This window comes from Mirounga angustirostris, unplaced genomic scaffold, assembly GCF_029215605.1.
Source record: "Mirounga angustirostris isolate CCGP_5_RB_7025 unplaced genomic scaffold, mMirAng1.0.hap1 SCAF_4, whole genome shotgun sequence".
In the NCBI taxonomy this organism is placed as follows: domain Eukaryota; kingdom Metazoa; phylum Chordata; class Mammalia; order Carnivora; family Phocidae; genus Mirounga; species Mirounga angustirostris.
Window position 1 is genome coordinate 52581408 of NW_026991712.1, and position 27191 is coordinate 52608598.

Below are 27191 nucleotides of genomic sequence, written 5' to 3' on the forward strand. Positions count from 1 at the left end.
TTCTCAGTCAAGAAAATTAACTCCCTGAAAATACTCTTTTCTAAATGGACTGTTGCTTTGCATACATCAAGGATTTCAGCTGTTAGAACGTGTGAGAAATGGGGCAGGAGACATCAGATGGCATGAAAACTAGAACCGTTCACACTGAGAACCCCAGGAAGGCTGCAAATGTGAGCTAAAGCAGCTGGGGGGGTGGGGGGTGGAAGAGGTAGGAAGCACAGCTGGGAAAGCCGGCAAGAAAAAATGGCCAGAAAACACAAGGGGGCTTAGCGAGGGGAGAAGTGCAGCCCAGGAAGTCAAGAATTCTGGGATGAGGGAGGAAGAAGCATCCGTCGTAAATTACAGTTTTCCAGAATTGTTCAGGACATCCGTAGCCCAGATACATTGGCTTTAGCTACCCTTTTGATTGCTATACCATTCAGCATATTCGGTATTATTTTCCTGCATGATTATGGTGAAGGACTGAATATTGAAATTTTCATGGAAGGAAACGTCTGTGCTTTGAGATTGATCTCCGTTATATTGACAATTTACTAAACCTATCCTAGTATTCAGTTGGATTAATAAGAAATAGCATGCATTAGTTTATAGATACATTTGTGGTTTTTAATACCCAAAGTGTATCAAATTGCTAACATTTATCATTTGGACAAATAGGGGGTATGTGTAATTAGCTAGATTAATAACTGGTTTGGTGTGTATATCCAGAGGGAACCCATGAATAAACTGCTGTCTTCCTAGAGAAAGTTTTCTGGTATTTGAACCCAATCCTGTCCTAGTCGACATTAGGCCTCTGTTGGGTACAGCTGCACAAACTCATGGCCCAAAGCTGGGAGAGATGGCTAATGTAATAACAAAGGAGAGAAATAGAATTCAAGAACATCTTGACATTTAACGCAATGACCCAGATCTAAGAGGCAGAAATGGCGTGGGGCTGACGTAAGCACCTCGCCGTCACACCACCCATTAAATTGCAAAAGGGCAGGTGGAAAGATTTGGCTTAGCAGCATCATATATGAAAGAAAGTTAGATTTTGTTTTAGTCAAGTATGAGTTTCATTTATCGCAACAGTCTAATTAATGTAGTTGGTGAAAAAAGCATCTGTGATCACAAGTTTTCTAAAGAAGACTATAGTATCTGCTGACGCAAGTAAGTGTCCTATTCTCTTCCTCACTGACCAAGTGCTACTTCATCCGGAGAAGTACCTTTGAGCTTGGTCATTTGGAAGAAAACAACCAAGAAACGAAAGTGTTGGCCCCCAGCATGTCTCCTCTGCTTCCCCCGTTTCTTCCCCACTTGTCCCTCTCACATGCATCATCTGGCCCTCCCCAAGGCTGAGCTTGTTCTCACTGGAGCAGGAAACATCACTGAAGATGTTTAAACCTAGTCCCCAGGGTGGTGGAACACATCACCAGTTGTGTTCTTTCTATGCCTCGCCCACAGTGCAGTCTTGCTCGGTGCTGGCTGAACTGTTGGTTGAATGGTAATCTCCCATGCTGAGAGTGGTATTGCCCCAGTGCTGACCCCTGGGATGACCAGTGGTGCAGCCCAAGTGGCCTTTATTGCCACCCAGGTGTAGGACCTCGTATCCCAGGAATGACTTCCAGATTCCCATGGTACTCACTCCTTGACCTTGTAAGTTTTAGCTCTTGCTCTCCCTTCTAAATGTCTAGGACTGAGTATCTGTTTTGGGTACCGTGGTCTGTCTTGATCTTGCCAGGAGATTTTCTCAAGAAATTGCAGCTCTTACCCTGAATCACTGCCCAGTGGCCAGGTTCTGCAGCTGTGCTTAGATGCCAGGATGATAATAGACACCAGCCTATTATTACTCCCATTCCCCTAACACCATCACTGTGCTGTGTCCTAAATCAGATCAGGGTTACCTTGTCCACTGGATGTTATGCTTGGTTACTGGGATGCTCCCCTAAGTCGGGCTTTGTAGCAGGAGTGGGCTCTTATGAGCAGGCCTGGCCAAGGCCTAGCTCTCTCCTTCTTCCAGCCCGTAGCTTCTTTGAGTTAAGGTAGCTGGTACCCAGAACTCTATTCTTTGAAATGAAGAAGGGGAAGCTCAAGGGCAGGAGAAGAGGAACTTATCTTTGAGTATTTGAAAGGCTGCCATATAGGGAAATTATTGGACTTGTTCTGTGTGGTCCTAGAAGTTAGAACCAAGACTCTAACGAAGTTGAGGCCACTAAGTCACTGGGTGAAAAAGAACCTTCTTTACCCCAGCTCAAATCTAACAGCACTTGCCAAAGACAGAAATGAATTCCTTCTGGGAGCCCTTCATTATGGAAGGGATTCTGGCATAGACTTGATTAGCAGATCTAAGTTTTGTTTATTGGTTTGTTTCCATTGCAACGTGGATAAAAGATGGTATTTACTTGGGTTGTGTTTGCATGTGTGATATGTTGCTGCGGTCACACGCCAATCATGAGGGACCTGCAGTCCTGCTCCTTTCCTTGTCTTCAGACACTGCCTGAGAGAGCAGCTTTATTATAGCAATACCCTCGAATCTACTCTGATTTTTAAAAATTAACTCACTCATTCAGTGAATAAATATTCAATGATGATTATATATTAGGCACTGTGATTCATTCTGTGCTCAGTACTTTTAACTGTCATGTTTAACCAAGTCCTTTCGTTATTGTACTTATAACCTGGGGGTCACAGACATTGTAGAAAGGGTTCAAGTATCAAGTGAGGTTGATTTGTAGATCACCTTTAAGTTTCTTTTAAATTTGAAAATCCTTAAGTGAGCATGATTCTAGTCTCACAGTGAGTGCATAACCTGCCTCCAAGTATAGTTTTTAAAAGTCAAACATGAATTTGGAGTTGGATTGCTCCAGTCTGTGCTACCGAGTCCCTGTATTTATCTACCCAGATAGCAAGGGGATCTGCTGTCAACATCATCACTGTTTCCTTAGAGGGTCTCTAAAGGCATCACTTAAAAAAAAAAAAAAAAAGAAAAAAAAAAACCCATTCTTCTTCCTACACCCTCTTCCCAGCAGTGCTAGCTGGGGGTTGGGTCAGGCCATCTGTCAGGTGCATAACCCTGCCCTCAGGGTCCCAGTGGCCCAGAAACTGAACTCTGTGTCAGTTTTTCTGAGTGGCTTTAGCTAGAACAAGCCTTCAGGTTAGCAGGCAAAATGCATCATGAATTATGAGCATTCACTTGTTTGAGCCTTCTTACGAATGTCATCATCTGTGTTAAGAACCTGCTAACAGTCCTAATGAAAACTCTGTCCGTGAACTAGGTGTGGAAGACACAGTGCTGAATTTGGCATTCTACTGACATAGTATATGCGGGGTGGGGGGGTGGGGTGGGGAATATTGGAGTAGACCCCTCGCTTCACAAGTCCTATACTTCCATTCAGTGGAAAAAGAAGGCAATATGGACAGCATTGGATTTCTATTTGATTGGGTCAGTCATCATTTGCAGTGACTATCTGCTGTCCACCCTTAGAGATTGTTATGAGCGTGAAAGGGGACCTGAAAGGGGCACTTGGTCCATGCAGAATGATGCTCCGATTGTCTCAGTCCGAACGCGATAGCTGGCCCACAGTGATTCCAGCCCGACTTACACTTGGGTTTGCCATATTTATTTCAAATTGATCTGGAAAATGACTGACATTATAATGTTCACATTTCTTGGAGTTCATTTTTGGTAGTGGCTTTATTGAGATAGAATTCCCATGCCATACAATTCACCCATTTAAAGTGGACAATTTAGGGGCACCTGAGTCAGTCGTTAAGCGTCTGCCTTCAGCTCAGGTCATGATCCCGGGGTCCTGGGATCGAGCCCCGCATCGGGCTCCCTGCTCCGCGGGAAGCCTGCTTCTCCCTCTCCCCCTGCTTGTGTTCCCTCTTCTTGCTGTGTCTCTGTCAGATAAATAAATAAAATCTTTAAAAAAAATAATAAAGTGGACAATTTAATGGTGTTTAGTATATTCACAGAGTTGTGCAACCATCCCACAGTCCATAGCTCAGAAAGCAGCTCTGTCCCCCTTAGCTATCCTCCCCATCTCCTGCAGCCCTAAACAACCACTAATCTACTTTTTGTTTCTATCTATCTGCCCATTTTGGACATTTCACGTAAATGGAATCATAGAGTATTTGGCTTTTTGTGTGACTAGCTTTTTTCACTCAGCATATTTTCAAGGTTCATCCATGTTGTAACATGAGTCAGTGCTTCATTCCATTTTATTGGCCACATAATATTCTTTGATATGGATATACCCCATTTTGTGTGTTTATTCACCAGTTGATGGTTATCTGTACTGTTTCCACTTTGGGGCTATTATGAATAATGCCACTGTGAACATCCATGCACAAGTTTTTGTGTGAACGTATGTTTTCATTTCCCTTGGTACATACCTAGGAGTGGAATTACTGGGTCCAATGATAACTCCTCTGTTTAACTTTGGGAAGAAGAACCAGGCTGTTTTCAAAGTGACTGTACCATTTTACATTCCCCTCAGCAGGGTACGGAGGGTTCTGATTTCCCCACGTCCTCACCAACACTGGTTACCATGTAGACTTTTTGATTATGGCCCTTTTACGGGGGATGAAGTGGTATCTCATCTCATTGTGGTTTTAGTTTGCATTTCCTTGATAACTAATAATGCTGAGCATCTTTTCATGTGCTCATTGGCCATTGTATATTTACTTTGAAAAATGTCTGTTCAGGTCTTTTGCCTAGTTTTGATTGGGTTGTCTTTTTATTATTGAGTTATAAAAGTTCTTTATATATTCTAGATAAAAGTCCTCTATCAGATATGATTTGCTCATATTTTTTCCCATTCTTTGGGTTGTCGTCACTTTCTTAATAGTGTCCTTTAAAGCAGGAATGTGTTTAATTTTGATCAAGTCCAATTTATCTATTTTTTTCTTTTGTTGCTTGTGCTTTTGGTGTCACATATAAAACTCCACTGCCAAATCTGAGTTTATGAAGATTTATCCCTATGCTTTCTTCTGAGGGTTTTTTTGTTTTAGCTTTTAAATGGAGATTTTTCTTCATTCTGAGTCAGTTTTTATATGGTCTGAATTGAGGATGCAACTTCATTCTTTTGCATGTGGCTATCCAGTTGTAGATTTTTTGTTGTTGTTGAAAAGACTATTTTTCCCCGTTGAACAGTTTTGACACCCTTGTCAAAAATTAATTGGCCAGGGCGCCTGGGTGGCTCAGTTGGTTAAGCGACTGCCTTCGGCTCAGGTCATGATCCTGGAGTCCCGGGATCGAGTCCTGCATCGGGCTCCCTGCTCGGCGGGGAGTCTGCTTCTCCCTCTGACTCTCCCCCCTCTCATGCTCTCTCTCTCTATCTCATTGTCTCTCTCAAATAAATAAATTAAAAAAAAAATTAATTGGCCATAAATATACAGGTTTATTTCTGGATGGTGCATTCTAGTCCATTGATCTTTATGTCTATCCTATTCTAGTACCACACTGTCCTGATTACTTTGTTTCTTTGAAATATTTTTGTCATGAAATGCATATTCTGAAAATGCAAAATTATGTAGCACTTCTGTGTTCTTAGAATAACTGTCAAGTTATGTGCTCAATTTTCAAATTAGACTCTTTACTCCCACCTAGTAATAGAAAAAGCATTTGCAAACATATTATTTCTAATACATATTAATAAGATTTGGCATTTTAAGAAAAATATTCTTTTTTTTTTTTTTTTTTTTTTGCTGTAGCAGTTTGATTTAGGTCATCCAATCTTGCTTCTATTTCTAACAAATTCAGGAGAGTTCTCTGGGACTGACCATGATGACATGGGGAAGTGGAGATGTTTGCATTTGGAATCCACATCTAACTATATCTGCATGGCAGGGTTTCAGGAGGAGGTTTGCTTTAAAATCTAATGAAAGAGCAAAAGGTGGTTTGGGAAAGGCTCTTGTCTGTCAAGCCCTCACCCAGAGAAGGCGGGTTCTGCCCTTTTAGTTTGCATGATTGACAGCGGAAAGACCTTGAGTCAGGTCAGAAGAAAACAGCCCATGATTGTGTATTTTATTCCGGTCTTTTTAGGCTTGTTAAAGAAAATAAAATAATAATAGTTGAATGCAGTGGCAAACAAAAGGGAGCCATTTCTCACTTGGTAACTGTCAGGGAAACAATAGATGTACCTCGAGATGGTATAAATAATCTGCTGACTCTGCTATGGAAGAAAGCAACCTATAGTCTAAGATGATCATATGTGGTCCTAATAATAGAACATCACTAGATGCAGATCTAGAAGGCTCGTGTTGTACTCAGTTTTTTATATTCAAATCAGGAATTGTATCTCAGTCTGTTAAAATAATTGAGAAGTTCTGAATCTTAGTTAATAGCTAGGATATTCCCCTTAGGGTGTAAGCTCATTCATTCATTCATTCCGTCACCCTCCCCTACTCCCTCCCACGCTGCACTTATTATGGTGCCTTACGTCAAACAGGTTCAGTACAGGAGATATTTGTTAGGAGATGGGGAGAGACGTGGAGAGGAAAGGGGGATGGAGGAAAGGCTGGGCACCAAAACTAGAGCAAAACCATGGATGGGATGAATCAGGAGGGCAATGAAGGGAGAAGGCATCCCTGTCCTGCCCCCCTCCCATTTCAGCGCGTCTTCCTCGTTCCTGCAGTGAAGTGGATGAAGGAACAATGTGGGATCAGGAGATCTACATGCCATTTAGGTCACATGGTTCCTGTGGTACTGAAGATGCTCCTTTTTTTTCCTGAAGATTTATTTGAGAGACAGCACACACACGCACGGAGGGTGGGAGGTGGGGGGCATGTTGCAGAGGGAGAGGGAGAGAGAGAATCTCAAGCAGTCTCTACACCCAGTGGGGAGCCTGATGCATAGGGCTCGATCTCAGATCTCACCACCCTGAGATCATGACCTGAGCTGAAATCAAGTGTCAGACGCTTAACCAACTGAGCCATCCAGGTGCCCTGAAGATGCTCCTTTTAATAAAACATTCTTATAATTAAATCACAGCTTACTTTATTTAAAAGCATAAAGAATCTGGGGCGCCTGGCTGGCTCAGTCGTTAAGCGTCTGCCTTCGGCTCAGGTCATGATCCCAGGGTCCTGGGATCAAGTCCCACATTGGGCTCCCTACTCAGCGGGGAGCCTGCTTCTCCCTCTCCCTTTGCCTGCCGCTCTGCCTACTTGTGCTCTCTCCCTATCTCTCTGTCAAATAAATAAATAAAATCTTTTAAAAAAAATTTTTAAAAAGCATAAATACTCTTAAATACATCACTTGTTTTATCCCAAATTCAGGTAACAGATACTTGAATTTTAATATTAACTCATAGATTTATTTATCATAATATGAGGAAAAATATGGAAAGAGCAAGTAAATTGATGGGTGTTTGATCAGACATTGACTGTTATGTTAGAAATCATTTTTTATTTATTTGCTACTATTTGTAGTTTTTCCTCGACTTTGCAGCTTGCTTTGCTCAGGAAGGAATAAAAAGCCCAGTGTTTGGCTCGAATTTGCTCGCGTTTTTATAACGAACTGGGCAAGTATCTTTCAGTCTGTATCCATCTGCCTTTTTTTAACCTAATTTTCTTTCTCTTTGGTTACAGGCCAAGAAGGAAGAAAGGACTCTCACCACAACATTTCAAAGGGAGTCCACCACCAGAACATTGATTACTTATTTGGACAAACATTTCTCCAAGGTAAATAGTACTGTTGTACGCGAAGGGGGCCCATCATTAGAATTTGCAGACTGCAGTACTCACACAGCCTTGATTGTTCGGGCTAACAAGCCGAGAGTGCTGCGAGAGAGGGAGGGAAAGAAGAGAGCAGAACAGTGGAGACATCCTGCAGTCTCGCCTCAATGTGTTCCCCGGAGAATGCTGTCAGGATCCGGGAGCTCCCGGAGTCTTACTACAAATGTGTGGGAGAAAGGGAGGAGGGGGAGGCGGTACTTTTTTCTTCGTGTTAATCTCTGTCTGGCATTCATGCAAACGAGCCAGTGTGGTTTGATTATAAAACTAGCATTTTTGTCTTCTATGGGGAAAGCGTGGTACAGTTCTCCTTATAAGTTACAATAAAATATGTGCTGTATCCATGTCACAAAGGGAAAGAAAACGGAATCATATTTTACACCAGCTAAGTCTTACAGATGTGGAGGATGTTAAAGAAATCCATGTTCTCCTCTCGTGAAAATACCTACTAAGTAAGGCTGTGCTTGGTTGGTGACAAATACTTCATGAAGTTCTTGTTTTGGAAAATCATATCCTTAAAGCCTCTTCGGGGGTGGGGGGGAGGAGAGAGCATCTGTGTGAGAGAGAGAATGTGAATAAGAGAGAGAAGGAGAAAAGGAGAGAGAGACCTTAAAGAGCAGTATCTCAGCATCATACTATATGTTCCAGAGGAGTAACTCCAGGCGCTTTCTTTATGAATCATGAGCTTAGCGAGAATAAAGGCTTAGCAGAAGCAGCTGAATTCATCGTCAGCTTTAGCATTCATGAATTGGCTGCCAATATTTTAACACAAATTGCTGTGTCATTTCTATGAAGTTCCCCTGTTGCTGCTCAGTCTGTAGCCAAAAGCTGTTTTTGCTAAGCCCTGAAATTATAGCTGATAAAATGCTTCCTTCCTTCCTGATAAAGATACGCATGTACAGAACCCACAGAGATGCAAAACTATATGATCCAATTTAAAAGAAAATAAACTTGTCACCTTTCTCAGTTGAGCAGTTAATATATGGCTGACATTGCTCAGTCCTTAGCTTGCTAGAATGCACCTTCAGATGGGCAAGGGGTGAGTAATGTGTTCCTCATCAGTACTCATCCTGGTGGTTCTTTTCTGAAGGGGCTGGGTGGGGGAAATGGAGCCTTTACACCAGAGGAGAATTTTGTGATACTATTCATTGTCTGTTCTGACAGAGAAGACATTGTTTGTTCACTGTAATAGGCTTGGCAGGAATCTGTGCTGTGCATACAGAATGGGAAAACGGCAGTGGAGAATCTCAAAATTCGAAGCAATAGATTGGCTTAGAGATTTTTTTAAAAAAAATATATTTTCATAGCTTCTCATTACTGTAGATGCAAGTCATAATTTAGGGAACTAGTTTTGCTTTAAGTGATAGTTTTCTTCACCTTGCATCTTGCATGTATTACATAAAAAAGGCTTTAAGACAGCAGTGTGCCTATCTAAATACCGTAGTAGCAAGAATTACAATCATGAAGTTTATAAACACACCAGGCCTGCTTAGGGGTCGCTCCCTGTGCATTAGTATTCACGTCAGTATAGATTCTGGTGATTCACAGAAGCAAGTGTGAGCTGCCTAAGGTAAGAGAGAAAAGACACATTAAATGATGTGCTTGGAGGTGGGCAGTCCACTGCTAGGGACAGTGCGAGAGGGTGCCATGCCCCACACGTCCAGAACTTTAAAGTCAACAACTGTCGAAGTGGAGTCTGAGAGCAGTGTGCAAAGCCTGCCTTGGAAACTGAACTGACAGAGATGTAAACCAAGACTGGAGCCCAGTGTGTCTGCTTCTTACGGCTCCCCATTCACCCCGCTTCCCCGCTACCCGCCAGCACAGGAACTGCGTGATGTGATGGTCCCCAGTGGCCCCAGGTGTCTGGGGACGTCACGTGTGTGCATGTGTGTTTCTCACTAGAGCAGAAAGAGATGTGGTCACGCTGCGGGCTTGTGGGCTGTCGTGTTCACAGAGCACGTGAGCTAGACCAGGGAAGCTGCAAGGGCAGGTGTGCTGGGGCCACTCCCAGCCAAGTTCAAGGGCCCCTCGTCTTTGCGCTCCAAGAGAGGTTTATCCTATTCCCCAGTCTTGGCTTCTTATATTTATAAGAAGAACTCCCTGTATATTTTTATAAGAACAATATCATATAAATTACGACACTTCTAAAATTGCAGCTGTGATAATGGGTCGGGATACAGTCAGTCATTAGATTACTGCAAACCCTTCTTGGCTTTATATGTAACCTATATAAGGACCCGCCTTAGACACCTAAAGCAAATCTTTTACTCTGCTACTTATGACATCGTTCAGGTACATTATCTGCTTAGCTTTTAAATTTCTCAGTCTTTTAAAATGTGGTTGGCAATCTTTTTAAAGATGTGTTTGTATCACCTCTTAAAAATATGTAAAATATATATGTTGGTATTTTCAAGTAAATACCAAAGGAACCAAGTAAAATTAACCAGGATGTCACAAAACTGTTTCCCTTTATTGCTTCAATATATTGTCACATTTATTGTGTCTGTTTTAAAAGTAGATTTTATTTTATCATTTTTAACAACCACGTTAAGGGCTACCAAGGAAGGTGAGGCAGAGGTGGGGCCAGTTCCGACTGCTCCAGTGGGGGCCCCTTTGAAGGCGCTGCCTTGTGGGGGGGGGGGGACACTGAGGAGCCTCAGAAGGCAGTTTGCGGGGTAACTGCTGGTCCGTCTGTGACTTGGCGGCCCTGTCCCCTGTCCTGCCTTCTTGTTCCTATGCTGCTGGAATCCCCGGTAACCACTGTACTGGGGGCCTGATCATCAGCATGCACCAGTGACCCCCGGCTCTGCAGAGCCTGGGCCTCAGCCTGCCAGAAAGCAGTGGGAGCTCGCAGGCTGCGAAGCCTATGCATGCACCTCTCCAGGCGGAATCATCGCCCGGCCTGGCCTCATTCACAGCCTTGTCACTAGGGGACAAGGACTATCCTTGTCTTAAAATGAGGAGTTGCAAAGGGCTTGCTTCACCAGTTACAGCTCATCTTTGTCTGTTGGGAAAGGAAGCATATACCAGTGGAGGGAAATTGGAGTGAATGCTTAACGACACTATTTTATTTAGCAAACACTTAAACTGCACTTACTGAGTGGCAAGCAGGAGTCTAAGCACTTTGCAAATATTAACTCATTTAATCCACTGCTCCCATTATTATCATTCCCATTTTACTGAAGCAGAAACGGCAGCTCTGAGAGGGTGAGTAACTTTTCCAGGCACCCACAGGTGGTGAGGGCGAATGGCGTGTGCCCGGGGGCTGTCTGCGCCGGAGTCTAGGCGTTAGGGCTCTGTGCAGCCCATCACAGGTCCCTCCTGTACCAACAGCAGAGTTTGCTCAATGGTCCTGTCCCTTTGGGGTCCGCCATCCCCACAGTGTGTTACATTGCTGGTTTTTGAACTGTACACCTGTGCCTCTTGGCATTTACATCAGGGGAAGAAGAATTTCTAATTTTTGTCCTTCTAGATTCAAAGTGGGTGCAGGTCAGTGCTGTGTGGTCAAGCCAGATTCCAGGCGCCGCATCCCCTGGCTGTCAGGGTGAGTTGTACTCCGCAGCAGGCCTGCAGACGACCTCCCTGGCCGGGCTGGGGGAAAGGCCAAGGGCCACTGCTCGCCCTCTTCCTCAACACCTCTGTCCCCGGCTGTGTCCCGGACCTTTCCATTTGCTCCAGCCCTGAGGCCAGTGGTGCTGGACTTGCCAATATTGAGAGAAGCCCCTATTCAAGCCCATATGTCAGTAAGATGGCTGTTTGGCCATTCTCCTCTCTGACCTGCTATGAGGATTTAGCTGCCGTTGGGAGGCCTTGCCTTACCCCAGTACTTCTCAGAGAGAGGTGTTAATGGGAGCAGCTCCCTACCGCCGCTGCTGTAAGAGAAAAGAAGAAAGGTTTCATTTATGAGCAGGTATGTTTGAGAGACACGGATTAAATGAAATTAAATTGATGTACGTATTGCAGGTTTCTCAGAATTTTCTTGTGACTCTCCACAACAAGATGTAGAGTGCAGAATTTCCTGCATGTTTTTTTCTCTCAGATGGGGAGAAACGTCTAGCAACACCCCCTTGAGCAGTGCTGCCTTAAGAAAGGGAGAGACAACAGAACATGTCCTAGGAGGTAGTCCTAGAGGAAAGATCAGTCAGCTACATTTGGGATCCCTAAATTCCACCCCGTCTTTAAACCAGTAGGCACTAGGACCTCAGAGCGTCAGATTTCTCATTCGTAAAATATGGAGGATAGAACTGGATTATCTCTGAGCTGTTTTCATCTTTGTAAAAAGCTGGCAATCGCTCGTTTATGTCCTAGCTGGCTCCAGAAGGGCTTTTAAGAATAAGGCACAATATATAACACCTTAAGACAGAGTAAATTAAAAACAGGTGGGGGTAAAATGAGGCATAGGGAATGTAAGGTAGGAAATACAGAGGAAGGAGGGAGGTTAGCATGCAGAATGAATTCTGTGAAATCCTTCATGGTGGATATGAAAGAACCAAGTTTTGCTCAGTGCTTTTTGATGAACAGTTTGAAGAGAGAACTAGAATCATAGCTTCGTGATTAACGGGTCCTAAGCTAAAAACAAATGTTTCCTGCAGAAACAACTATTCCCAGTTTTGAGACCAAATTTTTCCCACAGTTTTTAAATTCTGTGGCCTTTTGGTCTTTCAGGTAGAAATTTTGGCTCTGTGACAGGCTGGTCCCAAAGAGATTGGACCGTCTATAAATGTGCCTCGTAGGTAGCTGCGGGTACATCGTCCTCATTTATTAAACCAGTACATGCTGTAGACCCGCTCTGCTTTGGTGTGTGTGCAGGTATCTGAGTCTCAGTTTCTGGAGTGTTCCCCAGAGCCTGGAGGGCTGTGTGATGGGAGGCCAACGGCCAGGTTGCTGTGCTGAGTTGGACAGTGTCTAGAGCAGAGCCCGTTTGTGGGACCTCCCTTGTACAGCATCATAACATCCATTCTGTTTTCAGGATGCCGATCCCCTTGCCCCCCACCCACATCTGACTTCCTGCCCTTTGTCCTCGCCGGGATCAGGGTCTGCCTGCAGACTCTTATAAGATCAGACCCACCCCCAGGGGAGGTTCCATTGCTAGGGTGGTAAAGGTTCAAATCCAAGTCCTCTTTTTAAAGTCTTAGTAAATAGAACTATTACTGAAGTATTTTTGAAAGAAAACGATACTGTTGGAGGACCCCGTAGAGTACAGAAAGCCATTAGTGACAGTCAGATGAACAAGCATGTCCTTCAAATGCTGCAAGCCCATGGCAGCTTTCACTAGTTTTTATATTTAGTCACATATTGTTGCTTTAGCTATACAATGGATAGCTGACTCGTGAGACAAGAAGCATAAGAAGTATCAATGTCGTTCTAAGCTGCCATCATCTGGCCAGAATTCTTATATCCTTACCATAGTGTTGGTGACGTTTTATTTCCTAAACTGGGTAGTAGTTACATGGGTGTTTGTTGTATCCTACTTTCAGTAAATCTTAAATATCTTAATATATTTGATAAGTTTCATATCTGCTTCTTGGAATATCTGTGGTATAAAATTCAATGTTAAAAAAAGTAGTGACAATCATACAATTCAACTTTGTATTTTATCATCCATACCCTTAATATATATGTCCTCACACTCCTGTTGGCAAGCTGACAACACAATCAGATCAGACAAAATATATATTTATTGCAGAGAAATGCTTGCAAACAGCAGCCTAAACCTTTTTATCTTATCTCATTGTTTTATAAGTAAACACAAAAATTATCATAGTTTGAGCATGTTTGTCCAAAATGTTAGAATCCCAAACATTAGCTAATGAAAGCAATTATTATGTTTTGATATTGTAACATATTAAATATAATTTGGAACTTATATTTGAAACTTATATATGAAAATATTTATATATTTGATATATATCTCATATGCCAGTATGTCTTTTCAAAAATTTGTCTGCAGGTCAAGCAATGTATTCTGTAATGAATTTAAAGTTAATTGAATACCACATCACTTGTTAAATAGGAAACACTCAAGGGGCGCCTGGGTGGCTCAGTTGGTTAAGCATCCCACTCTTGGTTTCAGCTCAGGTTATGATCTCAGGATCGTGAGATCGAGCCCCACATCGGGCTCTGTGCTGGGTGTGGAGCCTGCTTAAGATTCTCTCCCTCTCCCTGTGCCCCTCCCAGCCTTAAAAAAAAAAAAAAAAGGAAACACTCAAAATAGAATTATTAAAGTTTGTATGTAAGTGAGCATGATAATACAAGCTTTAATAATGTGTCTCTTTAAAATCCAATAATTGTACTTAAGTCACCTCTTTCTGGGCGCCTGGGTGGCTCAGTCGGTTAAGCGACTGCCTTTGGCTCAGGTCATAATCCTGGAGTCCCGGGATCGAGTCCCGCATCGGGCTCCCTGCTCAGCGGGGAGTCTGCTTCTCCCTCTGACCCTCCTCCCTCTCGTGGTCTCTGTCTCTCATTCTCTCTCACAAATAAATAAATAAATAAATCTTTAAAGAAAAAAAAAAAGTCACCTCTTTCTTATATACCATAAAACTTTTAATCAAAACACTTCCAACAGAGGTTTGCAAAAATATACCTACACGAGTCAAAACAGGCAAAGACTTGAGTGAAGCCTGGAAAAGACGTTGCAATAATTATTTGTATTCAGTTTAAAGAGAATGTTGCTGTTCTGGAGTAAGTGATTGGTGATGAGATAATACGAGGTATGGTGAGTTGCAGAAAGAAGATTAAAGGCGGACAGTAGAGTGAGTTGATTAGAAGAAGATATTATGAAACCACTGTTGCCCTGCCCCCCTGCCCCTCCCTCCCGCCCCTCCTCCCACTACATCACAGGAGCATCTGCTGGGGTTTCCTGTTCCAGCTCTCTGGGAAAGTCAGCGATTGTCTCCCCCAGTGGGTGCCGACCTCAGATGTGTTACCCAAGCCCCTGCACCACACTGTTGATGTTGTCTTTACTTATCATAAGATACACATTATGTATGTGTACTGTTTCGAAATACCACCCATAAACAAGTGGCATGTCCCCTATTTATTGTTCTTTTTACAACAAAAGGTAACTTCTTCCTAAGAAGTCCTATTTTTTTAATCGGGTTACATCTCTTAGAGTTTCATTTCCTTGTGTCCTAGGACATTGGAGCATTATTTGTGCTGTCTTGTTAGGTGAGCTTCCTAGTTTTCATGTTCTGACTTCACTATTAGCTTGTTTTTATTACAGTAAATAAATTTTACATCTATTACATTCAAATGCAGCTAATGAATTTCAAAATGATTTCAATCAGCATCATTTTCCAACAATCTTAATGTTGCTTGACTATTCTAATTGTTAATTTAAAAATCCAACTGTCATCGGAGTAACTACTCTTTAATAAAACTCGATAAAAGTCCAAAGAAGAATTTCAGTGGACTTGACCTAAGGAAAAAGAAATATACATAAGTGAAATATCTTCTGCATTTAATTAATTGGTATAAGCTACAGTATTTCTCTGTGAGTTGTAACTGGCTTTCATTTTCAAACTTTAGAAGAATGAGTCATTTGTACTAGGAAGTAGATGCTAAAGAACTATGTTTGGCAACTTGGAGAACATTTTTAGCATTTGAATTTCCCTATTTATAGTACAGCATCAGGCAGAGTAAAATGTTTGGCATTTCTATAAGGGATGCAAACTCTTTAACATTCTCTGTTGTGATCTAACAATTCATTTCAGAGTAAGATGAATCAGTCTTGTTTGGAAAATGTTTTATACAAATATTGGCAAGGAAACTGTAACTGCATTTCTGTGGATTTTAAAAATGCAAACTCCCCTAAAGTAAATGATGACAAATTTCACAATATTACTGCTTTCTTCTGCATTACGATAGTTCTATGTGAACTGCCTTTTATTACTTTAAATTCTCACACTACTCTGCCCCATTCCTTGCTTTTTAGATTTTGCTAACCCATGTTGAAATCAGAGACCATGTTTCTAGGTCCCTCCAAATGTCAAGTTCTTTTTAATCTACTTTCCACTCTCCACAGTGTTTTTCTCATAATTAAAACTCTAGGTTACTTTATTAACATATGGCCTTTTCTTTTACGTTAGACAATATGAGAACAGTAATTTGTAGAGTTTTGCACTTGAAGTGGCTGAATAGAAACATATTCTCTCTTTCACACCACACAAACACACACATACCAGAGTGTTGAACTAATAAAATATAATGCAAACTAAATGTAATGTGTTATCCTGCATGAGATAACAAAAAAGGGACATTAGTGAAAACTAAGAAAATCTGAATAATGTATGGACGTTACTTAATAATAATCTACCAGTATTGGTTCATTACTTGTACAAATGTACCATGTTAATGTACAAAGTTAATAGTAGATTAGAAAAATTACAATAACTGTATTTATGGCTAATGTATTAAATGGTAGAGTTGACTGCAGTCTGTTTTGTGATAAGAATAATTAGGGTACAAAGTGATAACCAGTTCCCTTTCTGCCAAGGTCCTCTTTGAACATAACCGTCTGTAGCAGAGGTTGGCAAAATCTGGGGCCAAATCCAGCCAGCCACCATTTGTGTGGGGCTTGAGCACGCTCTGCAGTGATCTTGCCTGTGCCCATTTCCAGAAAGCTGAGAGGGTGCAGGCTCAGGCTTCCTGGACTCGGTTCCCAGCCATTTGGTTAGGGGTTTTGCTTGACTTGTTTAACCTCTCCGGACCTCATTTTCCATTTCTAGGAAATCAGAGGGTCAAATCAGATTGTTCTCTTGGGGAATTTGTGGCTTAGAGAATTCTGACTCTGAATGTGTGCTGGAGGTCTGTTTGTGATTGTAGCTTTGGAATCCATTGAGGATGAAATTTTGGCACTAAGCCAGTTTGCATGCATTATTATAGTTTATAACATAAGATTAATATTCATCATTTTCCAGCACTTTGAACTTTGCCAAAAAAGAAATAGTCCCTGAAAATAATACTGTTGCCACGTGAGGGTCACTTACGCATTAGGAAGACAAGATCACAGTTTCTTAATATACCCACATTAAATCTGAACTAAAAATCATATTAAAATATTAAATTATACCTTAATTTGTGATGAAGTACACAAAAGTACATATAAGGTATGTTTTCAAACAAAAATTTTAGGTTAATGTGCTTTTGGATCATACACTTAAATGATTAAGTTTGAATTGACTATTTAATATAATTTATAGTGTTATGTGGTATTCTAGTTTATGATAATAAAATTTTGAATACCTAATTATTCTCAAACCCTTTACAGACATTTAAGATCCTGCCAAGTGTCCATATTATGCTTGTTGAGTTAATCATTAGGAAGTTACTCATCTGACAATTATTTCTTAATTCCTTTTGAGCCAGTCATTGTCCATAATAAGAAATTAGTTTCTAGCTCTAGTATTTTAGTGCTGTGTTTTGATTAGAGGCATATAAAAAAAGAAAGTTTACTTAGGTCTGCCTTGAAAGTTAAATCGAATAATAACCACTTCACTGGTGGAAGTACTCTCGGGAAGGGTTGAAGAGTGATTCTCAACTTTGTTCAATAAAATCACTCAAGGGGCTTTTAAAAGTCCCCATGTGCAACTTGTAACCCAAACTATTCAAACCAATCTCTGGAGGCATTATTTTAAAATTTCCCAAGTGCCTCCAATATGCAGCACAAGTTGAGAACTCCTAGCCTTAAGGAAGAGTGGGGGACGCCTCTTGCAATGAGCTTTGTACAGCAGAACTCTCCCGCCCTTGGAAATTGGGTGACTTGAGTAGCTCTGGGTCATTTAAAGAATGAACAGTAGTCCTCCCTTGTCCACAGGGGACACATTCCAAGCCCCCCATGGATGTCTGAACCCACAGATAGTACCGAACCCTGTTTGTACCGTGTTTTTCCTATACATACATCCCTACGATAAAGCTTAATTAGTCAATTAGGCACAGTAAGAGATTAACAATGATAACTAATAATAAACAGAACGATTAAAACAGCATATTATAATGAAAGTCATCTGAATGTGGTCTCTCTCGGAATACCTTATTGGACTGCACTTGCCCTCCTGGTGATGATGTGTGAGGAGAGAATGCCCGCGTGATGTGGTGAAGGGCAGGGAACTACAGAAGCATCATGATATAACATCAGTGACATCATGATGTCACTGACTTTGTGACAGCACATCAGGGGGTCATCCGCTTCTGGAACACAGATGGCTGCGGATAACTGAGACCGAAAAAGCCATACTATGGATGGGAGGTGGGGGATAACTGTATACTTCCAAAGAGAGAGAAGCTTTCCAGTATTAGAGAACAAAAGCATGTCCCTTGCCCCAAATCTCTCACAGATACCAGGAGAGTCTGCCCTGATTTTGAAATTGCATGCCTCGATGCTACCGTGTTTGCTTTGGCTCTTGTTTTGTGTGGCATTTTAGTTCACATACAAGATCAGTGAGAGCTAGCATTTAGTGAGTACATCCGGTGAGTTTCAGGCCCTGTGCTAAGCATCATTCTGTCTCACAGCCAGGAAAGAAGGAAGTTATTCACCTCAAAATAAAAATAAAAAGTCAGAGTTTTGTTCTGTCAGAGAAATCTTATCTCAGTGTAATTGGATATTTGATCATTTATTCATCTGTTCAAAGAACATTTATTGAATATATGGGCTGTTCCAAAAATAAGTTTTTAAAGTACTTGAAAGTAAAGCTTAGTGGCTTAAATATGACTATTTATGAGTTCTGCAGTTGGTAGTTCAGGCTGGACTTAGTTGGGCAATTCCTCCGGTCTCAACCAGGCTCCCACACACAACAATGCTTAGCTATGGTCTGGCTTTGCTCATCTTAGCTGGGCTTTCACATGTCTGGGGTGTGGGCTGGGACAACCTGGCTGGTCAAACTCTGGTCCCTGTGATCTGTCATCCTTCAGCAGGGTTAGCCTGGTCTTCTTCACATGAGGGAGCTAGGGTTACATAGAGAATGAATGCAGGTATATAAGGTACCGTAGGCCTGATCTCAGAACTGTCACACTGTCATGTCTGCCACGCTTGTTGGCCAAAGTAAGTCACAAGTCCAGTCTAGATCCAGGAGCTAGGGAAATAGACTTTATCTCTTGATGGATGATACCAAAAAGTCCTATTACAAAGGGTGAGGATAAAAGAAAGAGGGAGAGTAATTGTGGTTATTTTTGCAATCAACCACAGGTGGACACTCTAATTCTGTCTTGGGACATTAAGGGAGGTTTCGGGGAGATGGTTTGAGCAGGTTCACGCCTGGAAAACAAATGATGCATTTGAGGTGAAAGCAATAGCATGAGCAAACCTGTCAAATTGCAATTTCCTTGGTGAAAAAAAAAACAAAAAACAAAACATAGATTGTAAAATTTCCCAAATGTAGGAAATATGTCCAGCCCAACACAGAGCATGGAGAAGGCACTCAGCATATACTTTTTCATTTACATTTATATCATTTACATAAAATAAAGCACAGTAATGGGTGGCCCATAAGACAGATGTAATAACGTGAGAGCTTTACAATTTACCATCTGAGTGACCTTAGACAAGTTACTGACTTCCATAGCTCTCTTTAGTACAGTGAAAAGAGTAATGCTTTTTGTATCAGTTAGTTTTTGCTGTGTAACAAACCACCCCGCAATTTACTGGCTTAAAACCACAGCCGTTTACTTGGCTCCTGATTCTGTGGGTTTATAGTTTGAGCTGGCCCAGTATAGCAGTTCTTCTGGCTTCACTTGGGCTCATATATGTGTCTGCAGTCAGCTTTCAGTCAGCTAGGTGTCTGCACCTAGCTGGAGTGCAGTGAGGATGTCTGGTCCACATGCCACTCATCCAGCAGGCTAGTCTGGGCTATTCACACAGAGGATCCCACAGAGGATCCCCAGGGTTCCAAGAGTGAGCGCAGAAGCATGCAAACCTTATGGTCTAGGTTCACAATTGACACACCGTTGCTTCCCCTGCATTTCATTAGACAAGGTGAGTCACAAGGGGGGGCGAGAGTTAAGGGTAGAGACATAGGCAACATTTTTTACTGAAAGGACCTATAAAGTCATATTGCAAACAGTGAGGATGCAGGGAAGAGAAGAATTGTAACCATTTATACAATCTCCTACAGCTACCTATGGTTCACAACAATCCTATGAAGAATAAGTTAAATGTAACTTGATTTTTCTAGGTGAGGCTCCAAGTTAAAAAGCATCTGGCAAATGGTAGATGTTCAATAAAAAGAAGCTATTAACTTTTTCTTACATGTATTAGAAATCAGATTTTCAGCCAGATTCTTTTAATTGCCTATTTTAAAGAGTGTTAGGTGAGCCTCCAAATGGTCTTCACAAAGGTTAAATAAATGTTACGCTTTCTTTCTCTGTTGCACCAAGATAATACAAGTAGGGAAAAGCTCATTGCCTGTGAGTGTGTGTGTATCTTGGCATAGAATTCAGGTGTCATCATCTGATGAGGTTGACAGACCAGCAGTGGAACCAGGCATCTTCACAGCTGCCCAGGAGAAAGGCATGCTTAATGCGAAGGGTCAACTCAAGAAAAAAATTAGAGACAGTAAAGCATAATATTTCAACTCAAAAAATATTAAAGGCCCTTTTAATGGGTTAGAATTCATTTTTAAACCTATGCAAAGAATGAAAACCTTAATAAATCTTTATTGATTTTTTTCATTGTTGTGTTATAAGTATTTTCACAAAACCAGCTAAGCCCCATATAGTTCCAGATTGATCCATAAACTACTCTTGGATCCTATAAATTGGATTCAATGGAGATTTATTTATCTGACAGCTAGAATATTTCTAATCAGTGATGTGAACTGGGTCAAAAAAAAAAAGTCTATCTTCTTTAAAATAAATAGAACATCAAAGGTTATTCAAGGATGTGTAGTATAGAAAAATGGCACGTGTTCATGAGGATGGTGTCTGTCTGCTTTTTTACAACTGCAGTACTTTGAAGCTCCTTAAAGGGATCTCAGATGATCATTGGGCTCTGCATCCCAAATCCAGCCTGCGTTCCCAGCCCTCTACCACCAGAAGCCCCATAGCCCTCAAAGGGCTCTGTCTACCTGCTGACACTGGTTTCCAGGGGCTCACCTTCCATCATACTGCAGTTCCTTTTGTGATTTTAGAAAGTCCTTGAGGTGGAGTGATTAAGATCTGTGGCTCTCCTCCTCTCTCTCACTTTCTTCCTCTCTGAGTGATGGGGGTGGGGGACAGCTACTGAAACTCCGTAAGCCTCAGTTGCTTATTTTGCCAATAATGATTGTACAGACACTTATGTTTACATGGTAGTTCCATCATATTTATAGACATCAGGTTATTAGCAACATAAATGTCGAATCCCAGAAATTTAGGTCATCAGAAAGTAAAAGAGAATATAAGTTAAAATGTTCAAGACAGCCCAACACAACCAGGTTTGCTGATGGCCTTGCTTCTGCTTTGAAAGCCTGCCAGTGACAGCCTGAATCACCACCCGGTCTCACTCTGAAACATGGGAGTATAGGCCACACTTTCCATAAAGGCTTCAGTGCCCTCGCCATAAGAGTAAACAGTTCATTTGAACACTTGGTGTTTGTTTTTCAAGTAATGTTTTATGGGCCATGTAATAAAGTACCTTACCTGGTCCCGAGCATATGGTAATAAGTATTCATGGATGTGATGTGTCTGTCTGTGCATGCCTGAGAATGATTTCTGCTTTATGAAATTCATGTTGGCAAGGACAGTGGTTTATGTTGATACTAATAGACCATCTGGGCTTGCTATTCTAAATGTGAAGGCTCTGTTTATACATAATATCTTTAAGGGGAATTCCATATTTTTTGACATTTGCTTGCCAAACTCGAAGTTGTATATGGGTTTCTGAACCCAGATGAGAGAATTTTACTCTTGCAATTCCGGCAAATCTCTTAAATTACTGCAATGATTTTTTATAAATAAAAATTAAATGCAAATGTGCTGTGCTCAATCTCAAAGATCCCTGGACATCGAAAGGTTTTTAGTATGGTTACTATAAAGAATTTACTGTATAGTAAACATTTTACATTAAGCACATGCCTTGAATGCTATTAGAAATCCTAGTCACATGAAAGCCATTGACAGATTCAGTAAGCATAATTGATTTTATTCTTCAGATTTTAGATGATTAGGAAAACATAAATACTAGTTCGACCTCATACCTCTGTAGTATTCATGCAAGTTCTCACAGGCTGACACAGTGATGGACCAATCTTCTTCTGCCTTTTAAGACCATGGGACTTTATCCCTTTTAGAGGATGCCACACCTTTTAGAAGAATGGTAACCAACACCCAACATGGCGGGGCTGCAGTCCCCACCCTGCTCTGTTATTCCCCAACCATCAAGTTGAATGTTAACCACCACTTCTTAATACTTTTGTGCTGTGGCTTTCTTAAGGTAGAGTTAAAAAGAAAGCAAAAGATAGAATGAACAGGTTGTGTCTTTAGAGAAAAACGAGAAACATGTTTCTTTGAGAAAGAGAAACTGTGTCCTTGTGGTTAATATCCACCTGACCTGCCTCAGTGTTGGCAGTACGTGCCAGGCCCCTGTGGCATCGGAGTTGGTGGCTGGCGGCAGCTGTGTGCTCTTTGCTTTCCTGGCTTGTTGAGGAGAACTTCACTTCGTACGAGATCACAATTGTTTAACACCATGTATGATGAGGAAAGAATATAGGACCTAGAGTGGAAGGCGGGGATGGCTCTGCTATTTCCTGGTTAGGTTGGGTCTTGGCCAGCCTCTTAATCTCTCTGGTCTGTTTCCTCATCTTAAAACAACAACAATGATTTTAAAAAAAAGGAAAGAAAAAGAAAAAAGAACGCTGCCTTAAATTTCTCACAAGACTGTTGAGCTACTCAAAAAGTAAAATCTGTGAAAATATTTGATACACAAAAATAATGTGATAACAATAGGTACTCTGAACCTGAGGGGTGAGGAAAGATGAAGGCTGTTGGGTCTTTGTAGATGAGGATAGGACTCGGGTTGAGAAACTCCACCTGGAGCTTGGGGAGACTTACCGCTGGAGCAGGATTTCGCCTGTGCCTGTCAGACACCTGACCCCACGTCCATTCCGTGTGTTATGAATAATGTTGTGATTCTCGCCTTGTTCCTGCCGTCCGCCGAAACGAGTGCTAAGTCAGACTGACATCATAGGCCTTTGGGTGCAAAAGATGCCAGGAAGAAAACATGATGAAAGTAAGGAAGAGGGCCTAAGACTGAACCTCAGAGGAGAAGAATTACAGTATCACACAACCAGGGAGAGGAGCGAGGCTCTGGGAGCGTCTGCTCAATGTGTGGTTGGCACCACGGTTCGTCATTTTCATTTCCGTACACATGAGACCATGGCATTTCAGTTGACACATGGATGAGAGTCATTATGGATAGTTATACAAGGTGCACACGTAAAATGTGTTCTTCCTTTTTTACACAGACAGACACATATATAGACTTAATCACAAACCTCACAGTCTCATGAGTGTGAATTAACTGACCTGGGTAGACAAAATCCTTGATTGTTATTTGATCACTTCAGTGATAGATGTAAAAAAAAAAAAAAAAAGGAATAAAGGCCTGACAGTTACATCTAGAGGCTTAATCAGTTCCGATTCATATTTTTGGCAAGAAGACTTCATAGTTAGTGCCTTGTCTTGCACCACAGAACCCAGTGTCTGATTGTACCTCTTTTCATGACATTAAGATTAATCACTGGGTTCAGGTGTAATCATCCTGACTCACTACAGAGTTTCCCCTCAGCCCCAACCTTACAGTTTGAACAGTCTTTGGATGATCATTGCTGAGAAATAATGGTTAGTTCTGAGTTGGCTTGGGACTATTTATGGCCTACTGTATGCATTACCTGGGTTCCGGCAAGTTTCTATAAAAGTCTATTTGCAATTGAATTATATTTTAAACAAATTTGAATTGGTTATCTTTTAAAATAGTGTTTTTTATAAGACATCCATATCATTTCATAATACCACTCTTTTACAAATATAAATTTGTATATAGTAGATTTGGTTAAGGCAAGGTCTGCCATCTCTTAGAACTTCATAGCGTGAGCGACCGTCCTGCATTTGAGGCAGCTGATTCTGTTGTCGGTAATGATTCCAGTTTACCATTTGAGTTTAATGTAGCTCTATTTAACTGAAAAGAGAATCAGATTCCAACTGCACATTTAAATACTTTATATACTTTGAGTTTTTTAAAAGATGCAGATTCTTTAAATATATTTTTGAATAAAATACACTTTTGTTCAAATAGCAAGGAACACAGAAGGAAGAACTAATATTTCTCAGGTGCCTTTTCTGGGCAAGGGCACGGAACTGCATGTTTCACGAGATACGAACGTAGCTGATTTTGCTAGTGATATCAAATATACTTTTCTGTACTGAATGGAAAACTGCAATACTGAAGATTCTGAATGAAGCTGACATGCAAACACAGCCCGTATTTGGAGGCCTGGCAGACGGTGTTATCAATATGGCTCTAAGTGCTAATCTAGACCCAACAGAAGTGCCTCAAAATAGAGGTAGGGTCCAACTGTCGATTCCATATGTCGGTAGGATTTGTCCTGAAGATATTACAGCTGACTTCCTGGCCAGATCTATTAGTATCATGTGGTAATAATGGAAGGATAAGATTACTGACAAAAGATCCCAGGCTGTAATAAATCCACCAACATGAAGCGGAGGCTTTTTGCAGTGTAACTCCTGTCGCAAGCCAGACCTGTATGGGGATGACAAATAACAGAGACTCAAAAACGTTTCCTTGGTACACTGAGGATCCAGTGCCAAATTAGCCTGGTGTTACCCCCATTAAAGTGGCCTAAAGAAACCTCAACAGAAGATTGGAAGCGCCGTTTCAGACATTAACGTCTAGCTGCTTTCTGCTGGGAACTGAAAGAAACAGCCAAGATTGCAAGATGTGCAAACAGAGAAGCTCTCCGGCAGGAGTTTAGAGCCAGCCGGGCACAGGGTGCAAATCGCCTTCTCTGCAAAAGTGGCGGGCTCTGTGGGTCTCATTAAAATCCCAGCACGTGCATATTGCCTGGCGAACGGTAGGTTCAAATTGCCACTGTACACACTCGTTTATTATCTATTAATATCAGTAGTTTCGCCCTTAAAGGATACAAGACTGCAGTCAGCACATTCTTGGTGAGATAGCGCACACGTGAGCGCCTGCTGCTCTCGCAGGTGCTGCAGTTAGAGCTGCGAGGACAGAGAGGGCCTGTGCTCATGGGGCTTCTGTCCTAAAGGGGGTCCTGCAACCGTAAACACAAAGACCAATGTATAAGATGCTTTCAGCTGGGATAACGGGAAAGGAAGAGAGGATAATGGGATAAAGGCTGAGGGTGGGGATGGGCAAGGAGGGCTTTGGAAGTCTTCTCTGAGAACAGGATGCTTGAACAGGATAGAAAAAATAAAGAGGAAGCAGCTCTGTTATGACTTGAAGGATGATCATTCCAGCAGATAAACACCTAGGATAAAAGATCCAGGGTGACGTTCAGGAGCTAGAAAGAAAAAGCCATGGTAGTCTTGCAATAACTGTCAGTCTGAGGTGAACAAAGTGCATTGTGGCCATTTAAGCAGTGAAGATCAAGAGAAAAGCTAAAGTAGCCTAAAGTATAATGCAGAGTATTGTCATTGTAATATTGTGTTCATTTCCAGTACACTCTCTACCTGTAAGAATTATGGATCATTTTGCAAGTGGAAGATAATGAGCGTACTTTAGCTCAGCTTTGACATGCAACCAAAAACCAGGGCTATGTGAGGACCAGTAACAGACCAGGAGATATTTTTGTGTGTTTCTTGTTGAAATTTTTATATTTGAATATACTTTAAAATAATTCTATTTTAATTTATCCAGTCAACTCTATTTAACATACAACTTTTAGATTAGTGTTTTGAGGGGCGCCTGGGTGGCTCAGTCGTTAACCGTCTGCCTTCGGCTCAGGTCATGATCCCAGGGTCCTGGGATCGAGCCCCGCATCAGGCTCCCTGCTCCGCGGGAAGCCTGCTTCTCCCTCTCCCGCTCCCCCTGCTTGTGCTCCCTCTCTGGCTGTCTCTCTCTCTATCAAATAAATAAATAAATAATCTAAAAAAAAAAAATTAGTGTTTTGAGGAATGCAGAGAAACATATGTAGACAATACAGCAGACAGAGAACGTGGCTCAATTCCCATATTTTCTGGGTCTGAGTCTTTATGTTGCAAGCTCAGATACCACCTTCTGGAATAGACTCCATACATGCTCTATTGGCCCAAGCTCTGAGGCTATACGTGTGCAAAAAACTTGGTTGATGTGGTTACCAGTGCGGACTTGTGTGGGAAGAGGAACGATGAGCTGTTTCTGTTTTACATGGTCACATCCTGACTCTGCCAGGTTTCAATACCCTAAGAAATAAGATGAAGTAACATTTAGCAGTTAAAAGTTTAGAAACATGAATGCATAGTCTAACTAAGTGATTCTCAGCCCTAACTATATATTCAGATGCTCTAGGGACACATTTACAAATGTCAGTGTCCAGACCCAATCCCTACTCAATTTCTAGGGTTAGGTTCGGGCATTTCATATACCGTAAAAAGTTTCCCAGGTGATTCTAATGTATAGTCAGGATTGAAAACCCTAGTCTAATTCAGAGAAATTTAATAATCCTGTATAGTATTTAGGATAAAGTTGGTTTGATTTTAATTATCTTAGTCTTTGTATCTGGTATATCATCTGGATACTCCTTTCATTATTTCCTTTGAGTAAAGATCAGAACTTATGATCCAAAAGATTAACTTAGTGGGAAAATCCCCCTCCCTCCCTCCCTCCCTCCTTTCCTTCCTTCCTTTCTCCCTTCCTTCCTTCCTTCCTTCCTTCCTTCCTTCCTTCCTTCCTTCCTTCCTTCCGTCCTCTTTTATCCTTTGCTTTCTAAAAAATGTCTCTTCCTCTAAAACCTATTCTGGACATTGAAAACTTTTAAAATCTATAAACAGTTCATGATAATTAAATTTAAATCTCCATGTATGCAATATTTAGAAATTAAGATTTGCTTCTAAGAAATATTGAGGTTGTTATAATAAAGACATTCATATAAGGTTCTTCAAAATGTATGAAATAAAAAACTTGCAGTTGGGGTTGGTGTAGAGAGAGGAAAGAAAGAGCTAGACTAAGGTAATTGCCATAATTGAGGATAATTACATCTTTGAGTTTCCAGCCAGCTATATGAGAGGGGAAGAGAAAAAGAAATATGATTTCCATACATATAGTTGAGTTGTTATTAAAAAAAGGCAAACTAATCTAGCAGGATAAAAACCCTTTTTCCAGGCACTAAAATCTCTGAGTTGATCACACAGATACACAAAGCTGTATGTACTACACAATGGAACAATGTCATTAATAGTTTTACCGAAAAATGCAGATAAACGAATCATGACAGTTTCTTAGACTATTATTTTATAATAGCCACCTCATTAAGACATTAGTCCATAGG

The 27191-nt window shown here is 41.3% G+C and overlaps 1 protein-coding gene across 2 annotated transcripts in view; it reads left to right on the forward strand.

Annotated features, from left to right (window-relative positions):
* The window catches only part of PAG1 (phosphoprotein membrane anchor with glycosphingolipid microdomains 1), a 147154-nt gene that overhangs the window by 81557 nt on the left and 38406 nt on the right, over positions 1-27191 (forward strand). For both annotated transcript variants that reach the window (XM_054512557.2, XM_045896327.3), the window contains one exon: positions 7570-7662. The gene's annotated coding sequence lies outside the window, so the exon portion shown is untranslated. The remainder of the gene's footprint in view (positions 1-7569; positions 7663-27191) is intronic.